At 42.5% G+C, this 24,188-nt stretch overlaps 1 protein-coding gene across 11 annotated transcripts in view; it reads left to right on the top strand.

Moving 5' to 3' along the window:
- The window catches only part of APBB2 (amyloid beta precursor protein binding family B member 2), a 454,628-nt gene that overhangs the window by 386,969 nt on the left and 43,471 nt on the right, over positions 1-24,188 (top strand). The window contains exon 1 of one of the 11 annotated variants that reach the window (XM_069744554.1): positions 14,032-14,122. The exons of the other annotated variants lie outside the window; for them this stretch is intronic. The gene's annotated coding sequence lies outside the window, so the exon portion shown is untranslated. Of the gene's footprint in view, positions 1-14,031; positions 14,123-24,188 lie in introns of those variants that run through there. 11 annotated transcript variants of the gene reach the window in all.

Genomic DNA, 24,188 nt, shown 5'->3' on the forward strand with positions numbered 1-24,188 from the left:
GTTCGTTTCAATGAATTGCTCCACTCAGAACACTGTTTTTATCGAGAAGCTGATTACAGCTCATTGGTGGGGTACCTGGTGCTGGACCTCCAGTTATCTGATATTGATGACCTATCCAAAGGTTAGGTCATCAGTATCATAGTAGTGGAATTAGTCATTATTTATCCAGTCTTAGTAAAAGAGTCGTATTTGTGCAGCCATAGAAATGGGTCATCATTAATCAGTGTAGATACCTCTAGGGAATAAGATCTGCCATATTTTTAAGGAATCGGGCAAGGTTCAAAGTGGCGTACGACTTCTTGTACGCGTCACCATAAATCTTACTCTAGTCAGGAACTGCAGTAAGATTTGTGGTATACCGAACGCCGCTGCTCATCATGAATATGACGACTGGGGGTCATCACATCTCAATACTCCCCCATCCCGCCTCTGCTTTGCCTACTGTATTGGAGCTGAGCGAAAATGGTATGAAATGTCAAAACGTGCAACATTTTTTGCGAAGCCTTGTGTTTCTGGTGTGAAAGATTTGATGAATCGAGGCCCTAGTGTAAATACCAGCTAGTGGTGTGCTATGCTGGTGGCAACTCTTTCTATGGCCCATTTTGGATTTAATTGATTAATTACTGGAGTCCCTTGACTTTTTTGAAGAGATTACAAAATGTTTATTTGTTATTGAAGTGGATGGCAGCATCGATATAAATGGTCAGCTGTGCATACAGTCTATCCTGACATCTACCAATGGCAGGATATCCCACAACTCAAGGTTGCTCTGCCCTCCAATGTGGGGGTCAGATAGAAGTCCAGCGTATGATGTTTTGTAGTGTGCCGGTTTTCCATCCCGTCTTCCTTGACTATGATAAATGAGCAGGGCCAGTAATGCTGCAGAACCTCTACTACTATGGAGAAATGTGGTCATATTTGGTTAGTATCAGTACTTTATATGAGAACCATAGATTGTTACTGTGGAAATTCGATGAGGAATCCTCCTTAGACCTCTGAGTTCTTGGCTCAGCATAGTTAGAATTTAGAAGATTGATTCAGCGCAGAGCGATGCGAGGAACGTCAGATGAAGTCAGGAGGTTATACCGTCTATTGAATACATTATAAAGAGCTGCAATCCAGTGTCCAGTGAATGCATTTTACCTTCAGGTGTATCAAAAAAACCCTTCGGTTTGAGATTGTAGGGTCTTAGTGACTGGTTTCATCAAAATGAAATTACAGAGTAGAAAATGAGAAATTCTTTTAAATTAACTTGAGAGCTAATATATTTTTCATAATGTCTTATTTTTCCCATGTGGAAGATAATTCTCTGATCAGCAAGTATTAGAAAAATAATCTTCCAAAATACCAAGATTCATTGATGTCAGTGGAGAAAATGACTTTTTCCACCAACAGCTTAAGGCTCCTTTCACACTGCATTCAGGCACCCGTTCCGTGACTCTGTCGGGGCTTATGTCCGAACCCCCCACCAAACGGGATTCGGGCGTATGCGCTGACGGGCCATAGACTATAAGCAAACTTGCACTCTGTCGTGCATCATTTTCGGGTGTGCATGCCTACTGGAGATGCAGTCTACCTAGGTGCTTAAAGGGGTTGAAAAATGAGCCATAGGAACACATCTAGCACGAATGTCACCCGCTTTTCCTAGTATGACCAGGGCCCTAATGTCAGATCTGGTCAGTGCATTGCTTTAGCTATATCATCATAAGTGCTCGTTCACACAACAGTTTTTTCGATCTGAGAGTTGACCGTGATAAAAACGCACAGCACTCAGAGCAATGTTATTCAATGGGGCAGTGCAGATTAAAAATATTCTTGCAGATTCTAGTAAAAAAAAAATGACAGCATGCCCTACTTTCTCCCATAAATCGGATGAGATTCACCCGTTCATGTCTATGGGTGCGGGAAACAAGTCAGATACCATACGGACCATCAGTATTGCATCCGATTTTTACAGATATATTGCAATTCTGTAACATAGGAAACCGTAAATGGTCCTGTAAAACATTAATAGCTGCTGCTGTAAAAATGGACTGCGCATGGATGACAAGTGAGAAAAAAATCATCCTAAAAAGGATAGGTTCAAACGAGCATATAAAAATGCAATCCGTTTTTATAGCAGTTCTCTTAATAATTTTCAAGGCCATTTACGGACAGTACTCCGACCGAAAATGCAGTCAAGTGAAAGCGCCCTAAATGCTTCTAGGTCTGACAATAATATAACATTCCCTGGTTCAGGTACTGGTGGCTGCACCTATGAGGTCCTACTGATTGAATCTAGGATTGGGCTATAAATTGAAGCCAGATTTTGGTTATGCTCAAAAGTTATGGATGTTTTGCAGGTTTGCCATCACATTTTTGGTCTGAAAATCAACCGTGTAACACAGTACCGGCAATATGCATGAGATTTTTTCTTTCTTTTACTTTTAAACCAGAAATTGATCTGTTTTGTAAATTTTTCGGTCCACATTACGTATTTTTTTCTGTTTTCAACAGATATTTCCCACAGACTGTTATGTTTGCTGCAGGTTTGCTGCAGATCCAAATTAAGTAATATAAAAATAAGAAAATGATAATAAAAATATACTAGTCTCCAGTGGTTATTCCTCCATTGTTGGCACTGTGCATCATGACCTCATATGGCGACGTTCCATCCCATGTTACCACTGCAGCCAGTCAAGGGCCAGGATGCACTGAGACTAATATATATATATATATATATATATATATATATATACTGGCCACCCTTTTGCATTAAATCTGCAAAACCTTAGATTAAAGTCAGCTGAATTTACCATCTTGTATTATGGGGTGTGCCCAAATCCCCCAACAGATGATGACGAGGGAGAGTAGGATCCAGCAGTTGGAATTTCATTGCCTAATCCTCTTGTTTTCAGGAAATATGAGCCGGAAAATCATGTCTGGCAGCATCTTTCTCTTCTCTCCCCATTGAAAGCACATGAAAGTTTGGCCAAGTGGTCATGTTTCTGGGAGAATTGGGAGCGATAGCAGTCTACTGAATAAACATATGGCTGACAGGTATCTTATGTGTCAGGAGAAGGGGGCTCTTAAATAAATGGCGGTGCTGCAGACGTGCGCCATGCATACTGCTGCATAAGAGGCTGGTAAAGGGTTAACTCTCTGTTGCTCTCCGATCGTTAGAAAGATGTGTTAAAAAATTGCATTCAAAGTTGGACATTTACATTAAGAAAGGGAAAATATAAAAGGAAAGACTTACTATACTCTTCTCTTTTTCTGTATTTGTTGGACAAAAATGTTTACATCAGATCTGAACCGTGGATCGTACCGTACATTTTATGATCAGAGCAGGAACATAAAATGGTGATCATTTCCCTTTAAATAATTAAGATTATTGATTACTGGACAGGAGTCGATGCACATACTATGGAGAATTACCTAGTAATTCCACTGCTGTATTGAGTCGTTATTACCAACACAATAATTATTTTCAAGGTCACCTGCAATCTACAAGATTAATTAGTATTGAAAATCCACCTAAATGTGCACATGTGGATGTATCACGGCGTTATAATCTAATCAGTCACACAATCTCATAACCACAGTGCTGATAGCATTAGAAATGTCTAGATGAAGGGCAGAAACCCAGACAATGGACTGCTGTACATAGAGACCATTTATAACTGTGCACATCATGGCTGTGTATAGCTGATCATGTAGAGACGTGACATTCAGCTGATCAGTCACTGGCGATGATCTGTATGTTCGGATGTAATATTGAGTGCTGGATCTATGAAGGCCCATAGTGCGGTCACAAATGCAATCTATCCTGTGTGCACTAATGCATGTGTGAGGGAGGCCAGGGCCGTAGTCGTGGCTGACATAGGTTGCTCATTCTTGCCCTTGTCTCCAGCCACATGCACACAATTTCACCTTCCGTTCCATATGGGTCCCCTCGGTTCTGCTGAGGACTCACTTGTGACAGTTTCTTGCAAAAAGAGACAGAGTCCAGTTTCAACTCAAAACAAACAATTTTACTTGTTTCCATTCTCAGTACGTCCAGCTCCGTTACAGCAACATCTTTGGGAACATCACAGTACACATCTTTGTATATTCCTGTGCTTTCTCTCACTTCTTCTAGAATGCCCCTGGGTCGTACCGACTTGTCCGGTACCACAGCATTCCTTCTGTCCAGCACAACTACCTTCAGGAATTCCACCATCCGTTTTACCCCAGACATAAGGGCATCAGCCCACGTAGTTGGCTGCCACATTTTGGAGCTGCTTCGCATTCCTTCTTTGCTATGACCTTCAACCTTCTGGCCCTGGATGACTGGGCTCCTTTCTTAACGTTGCGTGGTCAACTGTTTTGTCCGGGCTCTAATGCCCTCTGACCTGTCTGGGCTTCCTGGCCCTACTAACTCAAAGCAGGACGCTCTCTTTACCTTATGCAGTTAGCCCCTCCTAAGTTAACTGTTACCTATCCTAATCTGTGTGCTAAAATGCCCCCCTCTAGTGGGCGAACTTGAGTACTGCACTCTCCCTATATACAATGGACACATAGCAGCATTAAGATAGCTAACCATATATACAGAGTAGGACATTTACATTTATCAACATTTAACCGGGATGGGTGTGGTGCTTAATACAGTCTTTGTAACCCCTTACACATGCATTGATTGATATGTGTGCGTTGAGATCAGTGTCCATGGAATATGCTATGTGTACATGAGTGATCACGTGTAGCACATCACATGCTGCTTACATAGCTTTGGTTCAGTTGGATTCACTAATTTGATAGAACTGTAAAGTTGCTTAAAGTGAACCTGTCATGTAAAATAACATTATTAACCTGCCGGTATGGGGTTATTCTGCAGGTTAATAGTGTTCTGACACCGTGCTGCTTTAGCACTAAGAGCACCGCTGCCAGGAGTAAATTAACTTCATTCCCCCCTACCCCGGCAGCGTTCGACTTCCAGCCATACGGCGGCGTAGGCGCAATTTCAGTCATGGCTCAGTGTATAGGGTGTGGCGCCTGTAACTGCGCCCCCAGCAGGGCCGATAATAGGGGCAGGCAGACTAGGCATTTTCCTAGTGCCCCCGCTCCCCCAGTAGCCCTAATAGCACCACACCAAGCAGTCACTATGTGAGTCAGGGGGCCCCAGGGACGCCCCTTACCGCATTCAATTGTATCTGCATCATAGATGCCGACGCAGTTGAAAGCAATGATGGAGGAGAGAGCCTCAGACTCCCTCTCCCATCATTTCCTCCCATCTCTGACAAAGAGGGTGCAATAACGTTACTACATCACATGCCATTCTGTACAGAGTAGTGGAGCTGCTGAAATGCGCTACAGAAACAGAAGCAGCATAGGAACAGGTAAACCAATCCAGGTAAACATGGCCCCCATCTCCATCCTGGTAGCCATGGCCACCATCCCCATCCTGGAATCCATGGTCCCCATCCTGGTATCCATGGTCCCCATCCTGGTATCCATGGCCACATCCCCATCCCGGTATCCATGGGCACCATCCTCATCCTTATATCCATGGCCCCCTCATCCCCATCCTGTTAAACATGGCCTCCATCATAGTGCACACATATAAAAAAAAAGATTCTACTCACCTTTCTTCCTCTCCCTTGCAGCGCTGTGTCCTGTGCTGATGCCATCTGCTGATTTCAGCGTGTAACGGTGCATAACGTCACTCACGCCCTCACACGCCGAGATCAGCTTCCGGAATATTCACGCCTCCCCACACCTGGGACTATTGGTGTAGGGAGCAGTGAATATTCATTCTGTTTAATAGCCAGCACACCATTAGCTGGCTTCATGCAGTAGCTGTGTGCCCGCTATTAAAGAGAATGAATATTCACTGCTCCCTATGCCCATAGTCTCTCACACCTCTTTGCAATGAATCCAGCACTGAGAGGTGGGGGAGACTATGGGCGTGGAGAGCAGTGAATATTCAATCCTTTTAAAAACAGGCACACTGTTGGCTGCAGTTGCCAGCTTCCTGCAATGAATGGATTGTCATGTCACTTTATTTAAAACTGGCCCCTGGGACTGAATGGCGGGGGCTCTAACACTGATCTGCTGTCAGTCAGTGCTGGGGTGTGGTAAGAGCCACCACTCTCTCTGTACACAGAACGGTAACTGAAGACCACTGCTATAACTGGAAGCCGAACACTGCCGTGGGAATAAAGTTAATTTCCTCCCGGCAGTGGGGCTGTCAGAACTGTGACAGCACAGTATTAGAACGCTATTAGTCTGTTGATTAACCCCATATATGCAGGTTTAGTGTTATTTTACATGACAAGTTCCCTTTGATATGTAATGTTCAGTAAGATTATGATCCCATAGAACCCACTGCATGGTAAGGCAATGCTCCCATCCGGAAGTAGCAGCCCTATTGAACGCAGGTAGATACGCATGTGGTCACTGAACCATGTGGATTTACCACATTCAATACATTCTATTGATGTAATTTCTGTTGCGGAGGCTAGCGTTCGCGCAAGAGAAATTGATATGCTGCGGTCCTGAAAGACGCTCCTCATGTCCGTCTCCACCGGTGATCCACAGGTGAACATACATGCATAGTGGATATGAGATTTCTAGAAATCCCATCCACGCTGCTGTAACATCTGGCCGCTGCGGGTTTGATTCTGCATAAATACAAAGCGTCCAACCTGCAGCAACTCCTGATCGTGGGAACGTAATATCTACTCTAGTTGTACATTGCTTCTAAAATTATGAATCTGTCATTATAATCTGTGCTTCTTAATAAAACTGATTTTACAACACTGTCTCCTGGGTTTAAGCCTATTGGGATAATGATTTGCGAGTTGTAACCCATATACAGAATAAATTAGGAATTTGAAACGGCAAGTGTCAAGATATTCTGGGAATCTGGAAATGCTCAATGCTATTTACTGCATATTATGTACAGTGGGTCAGAATTGCAGTAAAAATTGTCTGTAAGGCTATGTTCACATGTTGCTTTTTTCAGCATTTTGACACGTTTTTTTCAGCTGTTTTTTACAGTACCAGCAAAGTATATGAGATTTCAGAAATCTCATGCACACAGCTTGGTTTTTGGGTCCTCGGAATTTTGTGCAATACCTTGGTCTTTGCCAAACGCAGCCTGTCACTTCTTTCAGCATTTTTTCACCCGTTGAAAGCAATGGCGGTACAAAAAATACTGAATAAAACACAGGTATCAGGTTTTGCTGCATTTTTGGTGCCAAACCCAGATGAAATAGAATCTGACAGTAGATCGCAATTTCACCCAAAAATTTAGGGGCACATGTTAGGCTACTTTTACACTTGCGTTGTTTAGAATCCATCACAATGCGTCGTTTTGGGAAATAAACGCATCCTGCAAATTTGCCCGCAGGATACGTTTTTTACCATAGACTTGTATTACCGACTGATTGCGACGTATGGCCACACGTTTCGTCTGTCGTGCACTGGTTGCGTCGGATTTTGGCGGCCCGTCGTCTGGAAAAACGTTCAAGGGAACGTTTTTATGTGCGTTGTATCTTGTTTTTCCGTCTGCGCATGCCCAGCAGGAAATCTCTCTCTTTCTCTTTCCTCCCCGGAACTGCAGACGGAAATGTGAAAGGACACACTTCCGTCGGTACGTCGTGCCAACGCTTTGTGACGGGCGACTACCGACGGAAATGTGAAAGTAGCCTACGCTGATGAAATCCAGAAAAGATGCAGGCTCAGCGCTAGAGCCCGCATCAAAGAGGGAAAGACACGAAACTTGACATACCTATACATCATATGTGGTGAATGGGGTTAATAGTGATTTCAAAATAAATAAGAATAATAATATTAGTGATCTAAAAGACATTTTTCATGAGGAATGGGCTAGGATTCATCGGTAATGCTGCCAAAAGGTGGTTTCTGGTAATGTATCACATTTGCAGTAGGTCATAACAGCCAGACATTTGTCATGCAGGGGTTCAATAATTCTTAGCCTGCAGTACTTGTTAAAGAGGTTGTCTAGCATCACAATATTTTTTATAGGCATGGTTTTATAAAAATAAACATTGGATTTTGTGATGAATTTGGAGCGAGCGTTACATTAGTTGCGTGGAGCGATTTCATTTGTTCTCATTTGGTTTATTGAAAAATAGCAGAAAGTTTGTAAAATTTGTTAATAAACTTATTTAGCAATGAGGCAGAAAAATTTAGATTGCAGCTATGATATGTATACATACAGCGGGTGAAATAAGTATTGAACACCTCACCAATCTTTTAAGTAAATATGTTTATAAAGGTGCTATTGGCATGAAATTCTCACCAGTTGTCGGTAACAACCCATCCAATCCACACAGGCAAAGAAATCATTCCTTAGATGTCCATATATTAGGTTATGTGTAATAATGAGAAATGACACAGGGAGAAAGCATTGAACACGCTTACTGAACTTTTGTTCCTTCCATGCATTTTCTATTGGATTCAGGTCCGGTGATTGGCTGAGCCATTCTAGCAGCTTTATTTGCTTTCTCTGAAACCAATTTAGAGTTGAAGTTTGCTGGTGCGTATGCTGAAAAACAGCCCCACACCATGACATTCCCACCTCCATACTTCACTGTTGGTATGGTGTTTTGGAGGTGATACGCAGTGCCTTTTCGCCTCCAAATATGGTTCTCATCCAAAAAGTTCAATTTTGGTCTCCTATGACCAGACTATATTTGACCAGTATTTCACAGGCTTGTCTAAATGTGGTTGAGCACACTTTATAAGCTCTTCGATATGCTTTTTGTTCAGCAATGTGTGCTGTGCGTGCATACAGACCATGGAGGTTGTACCTGCTTATTCCTGGTCTTTCTGTGACACCCCACAGGTGGTCCTTGGTTCTTGGACAACTCTATGATAATTCTTCTCACTCTTCCTATATATATGGTAAGGCACTTGATGCCTTACCATACATAGTAAGTCGCACATGCTGCGGATGATAAGTGCATATTTTTGCAGGTAAAACCTAGAACACTTTACAGTATTGGGCAGGATGTGCTTTTACGACTCCAAACTACACACTGCATATTTTTTTCCCAAGAAATTGATTCAGGTTGTTAAAGAGAATCTGTCAGTAGATTTTTGCTGTACAATCTGAAAGCAGCATAATGTAAGGCAAGAAAGCCTGAGTCCAGAGATGTGTCACTTATTGGACTTGGTGTAGCTGTCATCGTATCCTTGTTTGTCTGATGTAGATGTAGCCGAGCTAAGACTTTTGGGCTGTATAATGACTGGCAGCTTTCTGTGTACACTGTACATTGTCATAAAGCTGCCAATCAGTGCTGAGGGGCGGGGTTATGCAGATTATCCTGGCTGCCTGGCACAGGAGATGTAGTCCTGCAATGATAATCTCCTGCTGATAAAATACTGATTGGGTTCAGAGTACCCTGGCCGGGTCAGGTCCACCAACTTTGTAACAGGTTTCTAAGGACTTGTGGGCAACTGCTCAATCATTAAGCAAATATGTTTGTAATTGTTGGAAGGGTCATGAAGAGGGAAGACTAACACCATGTAGCAAGGCCCAGCACCATGAGGGGGGACAATTTTGAGCTCTGTTCTATGTAATGATAATATCTTGCATCACACCCACCATTATCATTTTTAGAATACCTCTGTCCACATCTTAATGTCCCTTCTCTGCCGACATTCATTTCCATTCCAAGTACTTTCCACTGTATATTAATGATATTTAAATATATCGGGACCAAGCATATTATGCAGCGCAATAAAGCTGCTAGTAATTCTATCAGCCGGCATTAGCGGCACTGCTTTATGGATCCGGCGAGAAGAGTAACTCAAGGGCTTTGAAGTGTGCAATAGTAAATTGTTTTACTAGGCCGGGTCCTTCTCCTTTCAATGCTAACTAATAAGATGACGCCATTAAAGGTGCCCAGCTCATACAGCTCACTTACATATAAAGAAACCAGTGGGGAATTGGTAACTAGTTATATAGGACCAACATTATCTGCAACATTCAGTGTCAGGGGAGTATGCAGCAGTCACATGCTGAAAACAGCAATCAGATCAGGTGTAAAGTGCAACGTTATAAATCAATATGGCAAAACCTACTATACAGCATGGTCTTATTTTATTCCTGGGCACGAGTCATTTTTCTATAATATAATGTACATGAATATCTTTGATCAGTATGTCAGTCGATTGTATATTTTAGACAAAATGGAAAAACTTATGCCTACAGCTTGTCCTGTATTATGCATAGGATGGACCAAACATAAGTCCTTGGTTATAATGGGGCAACCTTCAATATGCATTTTAATGCGATTCTCTATGGAACTATATAGAGGCTTGTTCAATCCAATTTTATTACAAGGATTCCTCATTATAAGCTGAGCACTTGTGGAATCCAAAGTGATCAGTTATGATGTGCTGGGAAGAAGAGGCTGGGAATTTGGTTCCCCTAAAGTGGCGCTGGAGGGAGAATTAGGCCCTACATTGTATTAGGGCTAGTGATGAGCGAGTATACTCGTTGCTCGGGTTTTTCAGAGCACGCTCGGGTGACCTCCGAGTATTTATGACTGCTCGGAGATTTAGTTTTCCTTGCCGCAGCTGGATGATTTACAGCTACTAGCCAGCCTGAGTACATGTGGGGGTTGCCTGATTGCTAGAGAATCCCCACATGTAATCAAGCTGTCTAGTAGCCGCAAATCATCCAGCTACGGCAAGGAAAACGAAATCTCCAAGCAGTCACAAATACCCGGAGACCACCCGAGTGTGCTCTGAAAAACCCGAGCAACGAGTATGCTCGCTTATCACAAGTGAAATCCATCAAAACATCGGATCCCTCTCGCGAGCAATGTTATTCAGTTAATCAGTGCACATGTATAGGTTTTTTTTACTGGCCAGAGTGGTCCTAGGAAAAAAAATCACAACATGCACTGTTTGCCTTCGATAATTGATGGCACTCGCCAATTCATGTCTATGGGTTCGTGGAAATCATTGGTTCGCACTCCAAGTGTAGTCCCATTTTCATGTACAGATAGAATGGAGAAACTTTTTTTTTTTTTTAAATTCTTCACGTCCTACAAAAACGGATCCAACTCCGATCAGAGTCTCCAACCTTTTCTGCCTGCAGCCCTGATTCTATACCTGGTCTTGGGGGTGCATAGTGATTGGGTAGTATCTGTTCTAGGCTTGGTAAGCCAGTGGGACATAAACAGTCGGCCCACTGTAATTATTTGCTCAAGGTGCCGTCACACATAGCGACGCTGCAGCGATACCGACAACAATCCGGATCGCTGCAGCGTCGCTGTTTGGTCGCTGGAGAGCTGTCACACAGACAGCTCTCCAGCGACCAACGATCCCGAGGTCCCCGGTAACCAGGGTAAACATCGGGTAACTAAGCGCAGGGCCGCGCTTAGTAACCCGATGTTTACCCTGGTTACCATCCTAAAAAGTAAAAAAACAAACGCTACATACTTACCTTCTGCTGTCTGTCCTCGGCGCTCTGCTTCTCTGGTCTGGCTGTGAGCGCCGGGCAGCCAGAAAGCAGAGCGGTGACGTCACCGCTCTGCATTCCGGCTGACCGACGCTCCCAGCCAGAGCAGGAGGAGAGCAGAGCACAGCGCTGGAGGACAGACGGCTGTTGGTAAGTATGTAGTGTTTGTTTTTTTACTTTTAGGATGGTAACCAGGGTAAACATCGGGTTACTAAGCGCGGCCCTGCGCTTAGTTACCCGATGTTTACCCTTGTTTCCAGCAAAGACATCGCTGAATCGGTGTCACACACGCCGATTCAGCGATGTCTACGGGGAGTCCAGCGACGAAATAAAGTTCTGGACTTTCTTCCCCGACCAGCGATCTCCCAGCAGGGGCCTGATCGCTGCTGCCTGTCACACTGTACGATATCGCTAGCGAGGACGCTGCAACGTCACGGATCGCTAGCGATATCGTCTAGTGTGACGGTACCTTAAGATACATCTAGAGATGATGCTATGTTGGCTCAGACTTTGTAATATTAATTGTTCCCTAAATTGGGTCTTCGGAGCACAATAAGAGACTCTGTACACAGTGATCTCGCAGTGCTCAGAAACCAGTGCAGATGAGAACTGAACTATGAAGCGTGAGCACATACTATTCACTGTGTTTTAAATACCTAATTACCTAAAAACCCCATTTTCTTTCATTTAACTAAAGTGTGATAAATTATGTAGGGTAATAACACCATGCTCAACTAGAAGAGCTGCCAACTCTTCACTACAAAATGTTTGCCATCCAGTTAATGAAGTACCGACGTATAGGAGGCTCATAAATCTATGTGGGTGATTTTAAGAAGTATACCCAGAGCTCTGGAGGCTCAATTTGGGTTAGGAGGTCATAAAGAAAATGTGTTAGGTTATTCTACAGAAACTCCTTACAAAGGATGCATCAGGTTCAAAACCATGTTTCAAACTTAGCTGCAAGTTATCAGCTATCTGTAAGCTAGGTTGCTGATCGCTGGTGGTCTCAATTCTGGGATCTCTACTGATCCTGAAAAAGGAGATTTGAAGTTCCACACTAGAAATACTTGTCAGTCACCACTCTGCTAATCTAATTGTTAGCTATTTTTGAAAGTTGCATACACAATAAATAGTGTGGTGGCACACACGTGCAGCCATCTCTCCATTTAAGTGGGGTATTTCAAAGCTCTGTTCTCGAGATTGGTGAATACAGTCTAACTGGATGCAATGAATTTATGCCTGGGCTGCTCACATATGCTTTTTACACTTTGCCAATTCTGTAATACAGCATGGTGGCTCAGTGGTTAGCACTCTTGCTTTGCAGCGCTGGCTTTCTGGGTTCAAATCCAACCAAGGATAACATCTGCAAGGAGTTTGTTCTCCCAGTGTTTGCGTGGGTTTCTTCTGGGTTCTATTGTTTCCTCCCACACTCCAAAGACATATTGCTAGGGAATTTAGATTGTGAGCCTCATTGTGAACATAACTCATGTCTATGCACAATGTATTTCCCCATCCCATAATAGTTCTAACCTGCGAAGCAAAGGTCAGCTGGTGACAATGGTTTCTAGTAGGAATTAATGTAGGCCCAAGAACTAGAAATGACCGATCTGCAGGTTGACTTCCCGGGAGTCTAGAATGGTTTTGCCGATTGTCCAGTTTGGTCTGTATTATTTGGACAGTCTCGATAAACAACGTGTTTGTCCATGTGAATGTACACATGGTGTTCTTGCTGGATAAAATCGCTTTCAGTTATAAAGCGTGGATCTACATCGTGTACAGAGTATGACATGCCTGATGTCTGCCGCACGTGTGGGAGTATTACATACTGTAGAGAAATGGAACACGTCAGTCACAATTTCATGGTCGGATATTCTTCCTGTACTTGGTACAGCTGTATGAAGAAGAATCATGCTTTGTTCTATCACAAATCTGATTCCTCCCTTCGAGGTCAGTGGAGACTTGTTTACTTGCATGTGAGAAACCATTGTGCGCCCATAAGGGGACCTTCATTTCTTCCTAAACTTTAATTTCATCAGTTGGGGAATAAAAAATACTCACTGTAGACTCTACGAAAGTATATGGAGATTGTAGGGTGCAGCCTACAACTTTGTGCATTCACACCGAGCACCATATTTATTTTCAGTCATGTGCGTGATGCCTTTGCGCGTTTTTTTTACTAGCTGTCATTTCTAGACATTTAGACATGCACTGAGCTGATACATTTGCTTCATGTCGTCCTATTACTGCTCTTTGGCTCTGAAGAGATTGCAGCACATGTTTAACATTACAGCAGCGAGTGCATAGGTTGCTCTCTTGTCTCCAGAGGCCGCTCGCTTGCTACGCGGAGATCAATCGATGGAGGTGACAACAATTAGCAGTCATTAATGTCTGTGGTCTAAATGTCTCCCAGCTCCTGTCAGCTTCTTTCCACGCTTTGTGTACTATACAACCTGTACAAGTGAATTTGTGTAAGAAATGCATTAACCTTCAGAAAAGCAGGGTGGAAGGAGGGCTGCGAGTATTTTTGGTGTGGGGGGCGGGTTTCACAGCAGTCGCTTCTCACAGTTCTTGACTGAAGACTGGAGATGCTGCATGTGTACATACTGATTTCTCCGCTTCTCCCCTGCCTTGTAGATGACCTGCTGCTGTTTCTAATCACAGGTTTGTTATTAGATTCCTAATATCTTCATTTTATGGATCACAAAGTACATTTCTTTCTTCACGTGTCTCGTTGAAGCCATTCTTGGGGGTATCGGAGGCTCAATTGTTGGGGGCTCTGACAGGGCAGTCATTCTTTGATTTTTTTATTGTGTGTAACCTTGGAGATTTGCGCCAAGACAAGACTTTTGGGGTTCTTGAACGTGGGCAATCAATATGGTAGAACTAAGACTAGTTGGTCGTATCACATGTGCTGAGGTCTCTTAGGTGCGTACAGGTCCTCATCATGCCATGGCTCTTAGGCATGGATTGCATTTGGTTCTCGGGTCCTTTGCTGGGCGCATTTACATTTTATTTACATATATGATCCCGTTTTGGAATATTTTGGTGGTATTTTAGGCTACAATAAAATAGAGCACACATTCTGGCACTGATTCATGTCTGCTATCAGTCATACAATGTGATAAAGGCTCTCTGAGTCAGTTCTAGTGGTTTTATGGAGACCTACATAGTAATCGCAGCTGTATCGTTCACCCTGCAGCCTTTCATGAGTTGAGCCACAACTCACATGGTGAAATAATTTGTTGGGTGTCACAGTCTAACAATGGCGTCCTTGATTTTCCTTGCTTCGCCAGGGGGCAAAGCTGCCATTGTGCAATAACTTGCACACCATGTTCTGCTGGCTTTGTCAAGGGAAATTCCTGTTTTCTTAAGAAAGGATGTTGTTGCTAAGCACTTGCCTAATAATGAAGCCAGGGCCGTGTGAGGAACGAAAGCATCCCTTTGGAAACCTGACATGTAGTGCCAAATATTTCACTAAATGAATCAAACAGTAGTCACTGTCATGGAGATGAGCATTTCACGTCTTCCTCCTATTAGACTTACCACATTTCTTTTCGGAGTTCAACTTTGTTAAAGCGGACAATTGGGGAGGATAATTCAGAAATAGGGGTCAGTGTTTACAATGCTAATTTAGCAAGAATGATTAAAACAAATTAATTTTAATTTTTTATAACTACATCTAACTACCCCCCCCCCCCAGTCATCAACAATGTATGTGGGAACAAAGCACACGTACAAAGTTGCACGTTTTTAGCGCATGTCATATTTGAGGTAAAATGTGGGACCTTTTCGCTTCTTTTCACATTTTTAAAAAGTGTCCAGAAATGTGGCTACTTCTAGGTGGGAACGACCACCTAATTCTAACTTAGATCTGTGTCTTCTCTTAGATTTCATTGCCTGATGAACGGAAAACCAAAGATGCAAAAAATTAATTACAAAGGATCATAAAAGACATCCATAAGTATCATGGTGGATAGGTGGTATGTCTCTCCATGTAGAGTTAATTTGTAGACTAACTTTTTTTATAATAATGATGCATTCAGTGGGTTAAATTGAAGCTTGTGTGCCCCTAAGCAAAATCTCCAAAAGGGTCTCCCAACTATCATGAGTCTGCATTAGTATTGGTCTTCTAACATGAGCCAAAGGCCATTTCGACTCCAGGGCCTGGTATAAATGCAACCCCTGCACCTATAGTTGTGCCCCTAGATACCGTGCATTTAATTACTGAGTACTATGGAGTCCTTTGTTTTTGAATGTTCAGTTTTCTTGTGGTTCCGTTCATGTTTTCTGTGACTCCATCCATTGATCTTGGGTCTGTTCATCCTATTATTTATTTTTTAACTCTCTAAAATATCATTGGTCTCATTTAGCAAAATGGCCTGAGTGAAAGAGTGTTCCCATTTTGCTTAGTAGCCATAATTCAGCTTTTATTTCTTAAACTGTACATACTAAAGAAAGCAAGCTCACATCATTAAAAATGGACCAAGATTTATTATTGAAACTTCTGTTGATAAAAAAGCTGAGCTCTGATTAGCTGCTAGGGGCAAGAATGGCATTCTTTTTGCTATATAGTTTAGCTAAATGAGGGCCAATGTTTGTCACCAAAGAGCTGGGTGTTTCCTATTTTATGCCTTAAGTAATATCCATGTGATCATTTGTGCCTTGTGCAGGGTATCCCGAGGACGGTCTTGGTGCTATGCCATATCGCCTCCACTTATTTACAATAATATCCAGATTTAATTATATTTATTTCTTCATCTCTTCTAGTCTTCATGTGGGGCCCAATAAATCAAACAGTTTGTGATATAAAACCTCTGCAAAATGTCTTTCGCAGCATCTTTTTGAGCAAATATTTACCAACTTTGCGTGTTTTATACCAACTTTTTGTAAAGTGAGAGGAGCGTGACAGATCGGTGCCCAACAAACTCATAATTTACTCCACAAAAGTGGTTTACATTTTAGTAGAAATATACTCCAGTCCTATAGTACATTTTCTGACACTGGCACATGTCCAGTACCAAATTCATGAAGAGGTAATGTAATATTTAGTGAAAGCGGTAATGTAATATTTTGATGTAGCTGGGCAGTAGGCCCTGTAGCGTGGCTAAAGGTCATGTGATTAATGGACGGTATGTATCGCAGAGGTGGGTGGCCCTGTGATGGAAGCCTGGGTATGTTTTGCTCAAGCAGATCTACTGCTGAGGGATTTGTTTACATTGGGAAGGCTTCCAGGTGATTGGAGAGATGGGTGGGTCTAGTCACCTACAAACCCACCCTAAGAGGCGTGTTTGAATACCTAAGATGGTTTTGTGTTGTAGGACCTGTGGTGATGTCACACTCACCTGACTGGCCATGTGACAGGTATCTGGGAGTGGTTACACTTATGTAAAGAGGTGTGTGTAGCCCATGTGGTGAGTGTTTGGGAGTCTGCAAGAGTGGACAGACTTCCATGTGTCCTGGCTGGACACTGCAGAGTGGCCTGTGTGTTGGACGGTTCCAAGTGGGGACAGACGTCCTGAACATCACACAGAGACCATATTTAGGCTGGAGAGCCTACGTGCTGGACATTGCACAGCCTGTATGCCTACAGGTCTGAGAGAGAGCAGAGCTCTAATATGGACATTGAGGATTCAACTGTCTGATGTAAGGCTGTTTACCCTGGTGTTGCTGACTTAAATGGTTTATGGAGTGAATAAACCTACATGAATGCTGAAGAGAATGTGCCTCCTGTTTCCTCCTATGCATCCGAGCGAGTACAATCCCTACAGCCCCTAGCGTTAATGTTACTGATGTGTCCTTGCCACCCCAGTCCAACGCTGTGTACCAGTACTCCACCTTCAGTGATGGCGTCATATACATAATTCATGCGACTGCTGCAGCCAGGTAATGTCCTACCTGAAACTGATGCAACTGCTGTAAAACAAGTAATGAGCAGTGACTGCCGCTACCCTCCTCCCACTGCATGAGAAAACACTCGTCTACAAATTTTCAGCTACAGATTTTCTGCTGTGGATTTTGCCATGGACATGGTTCGACCCTGATTGCCTCGGATTTGTAATGGGTGAATATTTGCAGCATACATTGACATATTCCTGATTTAAAATTCTCTTGACAGGTCACTCTTGATTTTTTTCTCTTGTAGTGTAGCATATTACAGGACCAGAAGCGTGGATGAGATTTGGTAACTTTCATCCACTTTGCTGGTCCTGTAGTACGCTACGGATTTTCCGCCTGCATGGGGCGGATACATTAAAAGCCTTGTAATCCAACCCAACCACTGTGCGCTGACAAGCCTCCCCGCCGCACTGACTCGGAGTTATTAGTAGCCGGAGTTCTTTCTTTTGTTTCCTCACAGAAGTTTATACACAAGATGTTGGCGCCGTATGAACGCCGGGTAGTAATCGCTACAAGACATACTACACTTAGCGGCAAATCTAGCTGTGAAATTGAAGCCGTCCTACAGAGCAGCAAACTGATTGTTTCCAGGAATCACTTCATTTTTAGCTAACACTCCAGAGCATCAATTCTATTAACTTGTTATATCAGACAAAAACCTCAGTCTAATTACTCGATAGCAATTATTAGCCCCCATAACTATAATGTATAACTGAATCTAAGCACCTATATTCTATCAGTAATAGTCCCCAATCCATCAGTGCTGTAATATCTTCATAGCAATAGATGAAATATCCTCATGTACAGTAGGTGAAAGATAAAACTGACTTAAAGTTATAAAGTGTTTCAATACGTACATACGGCGGTACTCTGAAACGTTCCATTGTCTTCTGTTCAGTTGGCCTACACTTGGGTGTCTTCCTCGCCTGCCGGTAATACAAGCGGACATTTATTGTCATGTTTGTACATTGGAAGACAATATCTGAGCGTTGACATCGTACTTTAGTTCTATATACCTGTAGATAACTGTGTTCTAATAGTTCCATAGTTCTGGTCTCTTAAAGTCAGGTGGATCCACAAAGGTTTTCAAGCAGGAGACATGTTACGAAGAAAATGCCAATATTTCCTCTTTTCCTGAGCATTTTACCCAACAGTATTGGCCGCCGGAGATTTTTTTTTTTTTTTTAAGGTATTCTCATTATTTTTGTGATGTCTCTTTACTGTCATTTTCCAGTCATGTTTTTCACTCCATTGAATAGCGTTTAATTTTTTTTTTTTAGCAAAACTGATGGGAAAACGCTCCAAAAGATCTCCAGGTGTCTTCCAAGTGTGTTGTGAGCTTTCCCATTGACTTGTATTGTAAAGTTCAGAGCGGAAAACGCCCAGAGAATAGCTCTTCTTTAAATGCTTTCCGTTTTTAGAAATCTTAAGACATTGAAAAGATTAAATATCAGCACAGCAAGTCGTTTTTACCTAGAAATGCACATGCTCCGTCTTCTGAGCGTTTTTTTTTCAGGCAATTTCCAATGTGAATAGAAAAAATTGGAGTCCGGCTCAACAGAACTAGATTTTCCTTTTCATTTTATTTTTCAAAAGAAAGTATAGTGCATACAAAAGAAAAATGTACATGGTCAACATGACCCAGTCGACGCGTTTCGACCGCACTAGGCAGTCTTACTCATGACATTCAAAAGATTAAATATCAGCACAGCAAGTGGTTTTTACCTAGAAGTGCACATGCTCCTTCTTCTGAGCGGTTTTTTCAGGCAATTTCCAGTGTGGAAGCCACCTGAAAAGATGTCAAGTGCACATACCCTCAGAGGAGAATTTATCAGGACTTGTATATGCATGCCTCGAATTTTAAAACCAGCTACAAAGGGGTGATAAAATTATTGGGAGGCATACGCTTCTCAGGAAATTGGACTGTCCATCCAACAGAAGATTAAGTTTCAGCTGCAATGTAACTGTATTCAATAAATTAGTCATGTGGTGGTAGACTACGGTAATTCCCTTCTCAATCTAGCACGCTTTTTTAAAACAAATTTTGCAACTTTTTGATGCCAGAAAATTGGCATGGAGGGGGAAGGGCGACACATTTCCCCCATAGTATCCAGTACTTAAGTACTCTAAAATTCATCTCCTTTATTCCCGGCTACCGGTCACCTTCCTATAGTGGGAAGATGATTCTTAAGCTGTTTAGCATACATCAATCTCCCCTTATTCCCCCGATACACATGCACACACGCTCGATTGAGCAGGCATGTGCTTTCAATGCGGAGAAGAGAGTAAGTTGCTCCACGAAACCATTGACAGTGGCTTTAAAGAGTTTTAATTTTCATCCACTACATCACTAGTAGCGTGAAAAAATAAAACTTTGTAATATAGCTTAAATAAGTTTGCTTCTGCCTTGTCCTGGGCTGATCTTTTATTCTGAATTCATGGGTAAAATCTGTATTCGGTGAAGATATCCTCAATACTGAGATAGGAAATGGCAGTTGGTGCTTATAAAATTCTATGGAGGAGGTTATGGCGGATACAAACATTCTGCTGCAGGTACCATAGAAGTAAGTACCCACTGTCATCTTACAGTACATATCAATAGTGGGAAAAGGACCGATTATACTCAGGAGGAGTAAGAAGTGAATTTCTCTAATAAGATATATTACAAAGTTTCCTAATTTCACGTGCACCATTATGAAAAAGGAGTAAAACAGTCCCTCTTTACCTTTAGTGGGAAACATAGTATTGCAGTCCAACATCTCAGACCTTATTCTTTAACAGAGCCAAATCATATAACAGGTATTACCACCTGACAGAGAGACTCATTGCCAAAGAGAGTAAAAATAATCCTAAAATATTCTTTAACTACATAAATAGTAATAAACTAAAAAATGATAGCGTTGGCCCCCTTAAAAATAGTCTGGGTGAAATGGTGGATGAGGATGAGGAAAAAGCCAATATGCTAAATTACTTTTTTTCATCAGTATTTACACAAGAAAATCCCATGGCAGACAAAATGACTAGTGATATAAATTTCCCATTAAATGTCACCTGCTTAACCCAGCAGGAAGTGCGGCGGCGTCTAAAAATCACTAAAATTGACAAATCTCCGGGCCCGGATTGGATACACCCTCGAGTATTGCAGGAATTAAGTACAGTCATTGGTAGACCATTATTTTTAATCTTTAAAGACTCCATAATAACAGGGTCTGTACCACAGGACTGGCGTATAGCAAATGTGGTGCCAATATTCAAAAAGGGGACAAAAACTGAACTCGGAAATTATAGGCCAGTAAGCTTAACCTCTACTGTGGGTAAAATCCTGGAGGGCATTCTAAGGGATGCTATATTGGAGTATCTGAAGAGGAATAACCTCATGACCCAGTATCAGCACGGGTTTACTAGGGACCGTTCATGTCAGACTAATTTGATCAGTGTCTATGAAGAGGTAAGTTCCGGACTGGACCAAGGGAACCCAGTGGATGTAGTGTATATGGACTTTTCAAAAGCTTTTGATACGGTGCCACACAAAAGGTTGATACATAAAATGAGAATAATGGGGATAGGGGAAAATATGTGCAAGTGGGTTAAGAGCTGGCTCAGGGATAGGAAACAAAGGGTGGTTATTAATGGAGCACACTTGGACTGGGTAGCGGTTAGCAGTGGGGTACCACAGGGGTCAGTATTGGGCCCTCTTCTTTTTAACATATTTATTAATGACCTTGTAGGGGGCATTCAGAGTAGAATTTCAATATTTGCAGATGACACTAAACTCTGCAGGGTAATCAATACAGAAGAGGACAATTTTATATTACAGGATGATTTATGTAAACTAGAAGCTTGGGCTGATAAATGGCAAATGAGCTTTAATGGGGATAAATGTAAGGTCATGCACTTGGGTAGAAGTAATAAGATGTATAATTATGTGCTTAATTCTAAAACTCTGGGCAAAACCGTCAATGAAAAAGACCTGGGTGTATGGGTGGATGACAAACTCATATTCAGTGGCCAGTGTCAGGCAGCTGCTACAAAGGCAAATAAAATAATGGGATGCATTAAAAGAGGCATAGATGCTCATGAGGAGAACATAATTTTACCTCTATACAAGTCACTAGTTCGACCACACTTAGAATACTGTGTACAGTTCTGGTCTCCGGTGTATAAGAAAGACATAGCTGAACTAGAGCGGGTGCAGAGAAGAGCGACCAAGGTTATTAGAGGACTGGGGGGTCTGCAATACCAAGATAGGTTATTACACTTGGGGCTATTTAGTTTGGAAAAACGAAGACTAAGGGGTGATCTTATTTTAATGTATAAATATATGAGGGGACAGTACAAAGACCTTTCTGATGATCTTTTTAATCATAGACCTGAAACTGGGACAAGGGGGCATCCTCTGCGTTTGGAGGAAAAAAGGTTTAAGCATAATAACAGACGCGGATTCTTTACTGTAAGAGCAGTGAGACTATGGAACTCTCTGCCGTATGATGCTGTAATGAGTGATTCATTACTTAAATTTAAGAGGGGACTGGATACATTTCTGGAAAAGTATAATATTACAGGGTATATACACTAGATTCCTTGATAGGGCGTTGATCCAGGGAACTAGTCTGATTGCCGTATGTGGAGTCGGGAAGGAATTTTTTTCCCCAAGGTGGAGCTTACTCTTTGCCACATGGTTTTTTTTTGCCTTCCTCTGGATAAACATGTTAGGGCATGTTAGGTTAGGCTACGGGTTGAACTAGATGGACTTATAGTCTTCCTTCAACCTTAATAACTATGTAACCCAGAACAAGTAACACGTCCCTTTTTTGTATTGTATCCTATTGTGTAATTGGCACAGGCCATATCAACATTAAGAATGACTACTTTGCGTATGAATTGTACCGAGATCGCAGTGCAGTGCCCGGACTGGCTAGCGGTTCCCCGGACCCGAGCGTGACAGCTTCATGTATTTCCAGGCATCTGTGGCACTCAGGCCAGTGTGTTCACTTCATTCCGATCGTGGCCTGATTTCTTCGGCCTTCTGACCATGTAGTGGTTGAATCACAGGCAATCAGTGGTTCTCAGCGGTTACAGGCAGACGCACATTTTCCCAGCAGCGGCATCTGCAGGAGAGATGTGGTATTACATGAGACCCATTCCAATTAAAAGTAATATATGGTCGCATCGCGTCGTGGTGGTCTTCGGTAATGGCGGACGGACTACTTAGTGCTTGCCAGCTACAGCTAGGCCCTTTCTTCGGGTGCTAATTTCACATGTTGTATGTAATGAAATATTGAAATGAAGGTTTCCATGGGCGCCGCAGTGAGGAGCTGGTAATGTGTGCGACATTTAGAAAGGTTTTCGCATTGTCTGTGCGTCCCCAGAGCTGTCATAAAATCACACTTGCTTCACTGAGTCTTATTGAAGCTACACTCCCACAAAGAAACAAAGAGCGAGGCGTTATATTGGCTCATATTCCGTGTACAGCCATTTCCCTCCAATTAATGGTATTACTGGAGAGTTTACATTTTTGTTTATTGACAGTCATTTTGTAAAAAGCTGAAAGTGAGCCCCTCAATCCATCCATCAGAGTATGGTTTGGCTGAATGCTCAAAAGACGATGTCCCAGCAACAACGTGCCGAGAGCCTCCATGTAATCACATTGTGACTGTCTCCAGACTGGTAGTGGGGTCTACGTGCGGCTCTTTTGTAGGGTGATATATAAAAAATAGGTGTTTAGGGTGAAACAATAGTAGCAACAGGGCAAGGCCGGGGTCACATGACCGTCGATTTTCTTACGTGAGCGGATCGGGCCGACTGTGCAAATACTGTGCACTGTGTTCTAATTCCCTCGCATGAAAGAATCACAGCACAGGTGCAGCGGAGACGGAGAAAGTAATTTCTCAGTCTTCTCTATTGCCTGTCTCGACTGTAATCGCACTGCACTCAGATGACATCCGAATGCAGTCCAATGTTTCACGCTCACCCAATAGACTTGTGTGGGTCCACTCACAGCATACTGACATTATTTTCTGATACCGAATCGGCATGAGAAAAAAATCGCAGATCTGATTTGCCAAATAGAGCAACATAACATTGGGCTGAGTGCTATCAGATAAAACACCGGATAGCACTTGGCCATGTTATACTGTATACTGATGTGAGCGAGCCCTAAAACTGAGCACGACCGTGTCTGACGCCGACTTTAGAGCAGATCGCCCAATTAGATATAGACTACCGATCCCTAGTGATGACATGACCCATGCTGCAATAACGTCAGTAGTAAGGATGATATTCACATAGTCTGTATAGGCAACAAAAGAATTCCTGTGTAAGGAATGATTTGGGGTCCAGTACATTTCTTTTTTGAGATGGTTTCCATCACTATAGGGTTTGTTTATTATGGGAGCTTACTTGTCAGATTCCATACCACCTATAGACCAGAATGGAGTGAGTCATGGACATGTGAGGTCTTCCCATAATAATAATAATGTTATTTCTATAGCACTAACATGTTCTGCAGCACTTTACATTTTAGAGGGGACTTGTACAGACAATAAAAGACATTACAGAATAACAATAATCACAGTTACCAAGAGGAGTGAGGGTCCTGCTCGCAAGCTTACAATCTATGAGGAAATGGGGGAGACATGAAAGGTGGATGGTAACAATTGCTTTCATTGTACGGACCAGCCATAATGTAGGAAAGCGGGTGTTCATGTAAAGCTGCATTAACCGGTTACCAACCAGTATGTGTAAACGTTCAGCCACAGAGGGCTATTAAATGCGTAAAGGGTTAACGAACAGATGAAATGAGGGTCCTGGTTTTGAAGAAAGTTATGAATGG

The sequence above is a fragment of the Ranitomeya imitator genome, chromosome 1 (genome assembly GCF_032444005.1).
Source record: "Ranitomeya imitator isolate aRanImi1 chromosome 1, aRanImi1.pri, whole genome shotgun sequence".
NCBI classification, from domain to species: Eukaryota; Metazoa; Chordata; class Amphibia; order Anura; family Dendrobatidae; genus Ranitomeya; species Ranitomeya imitator.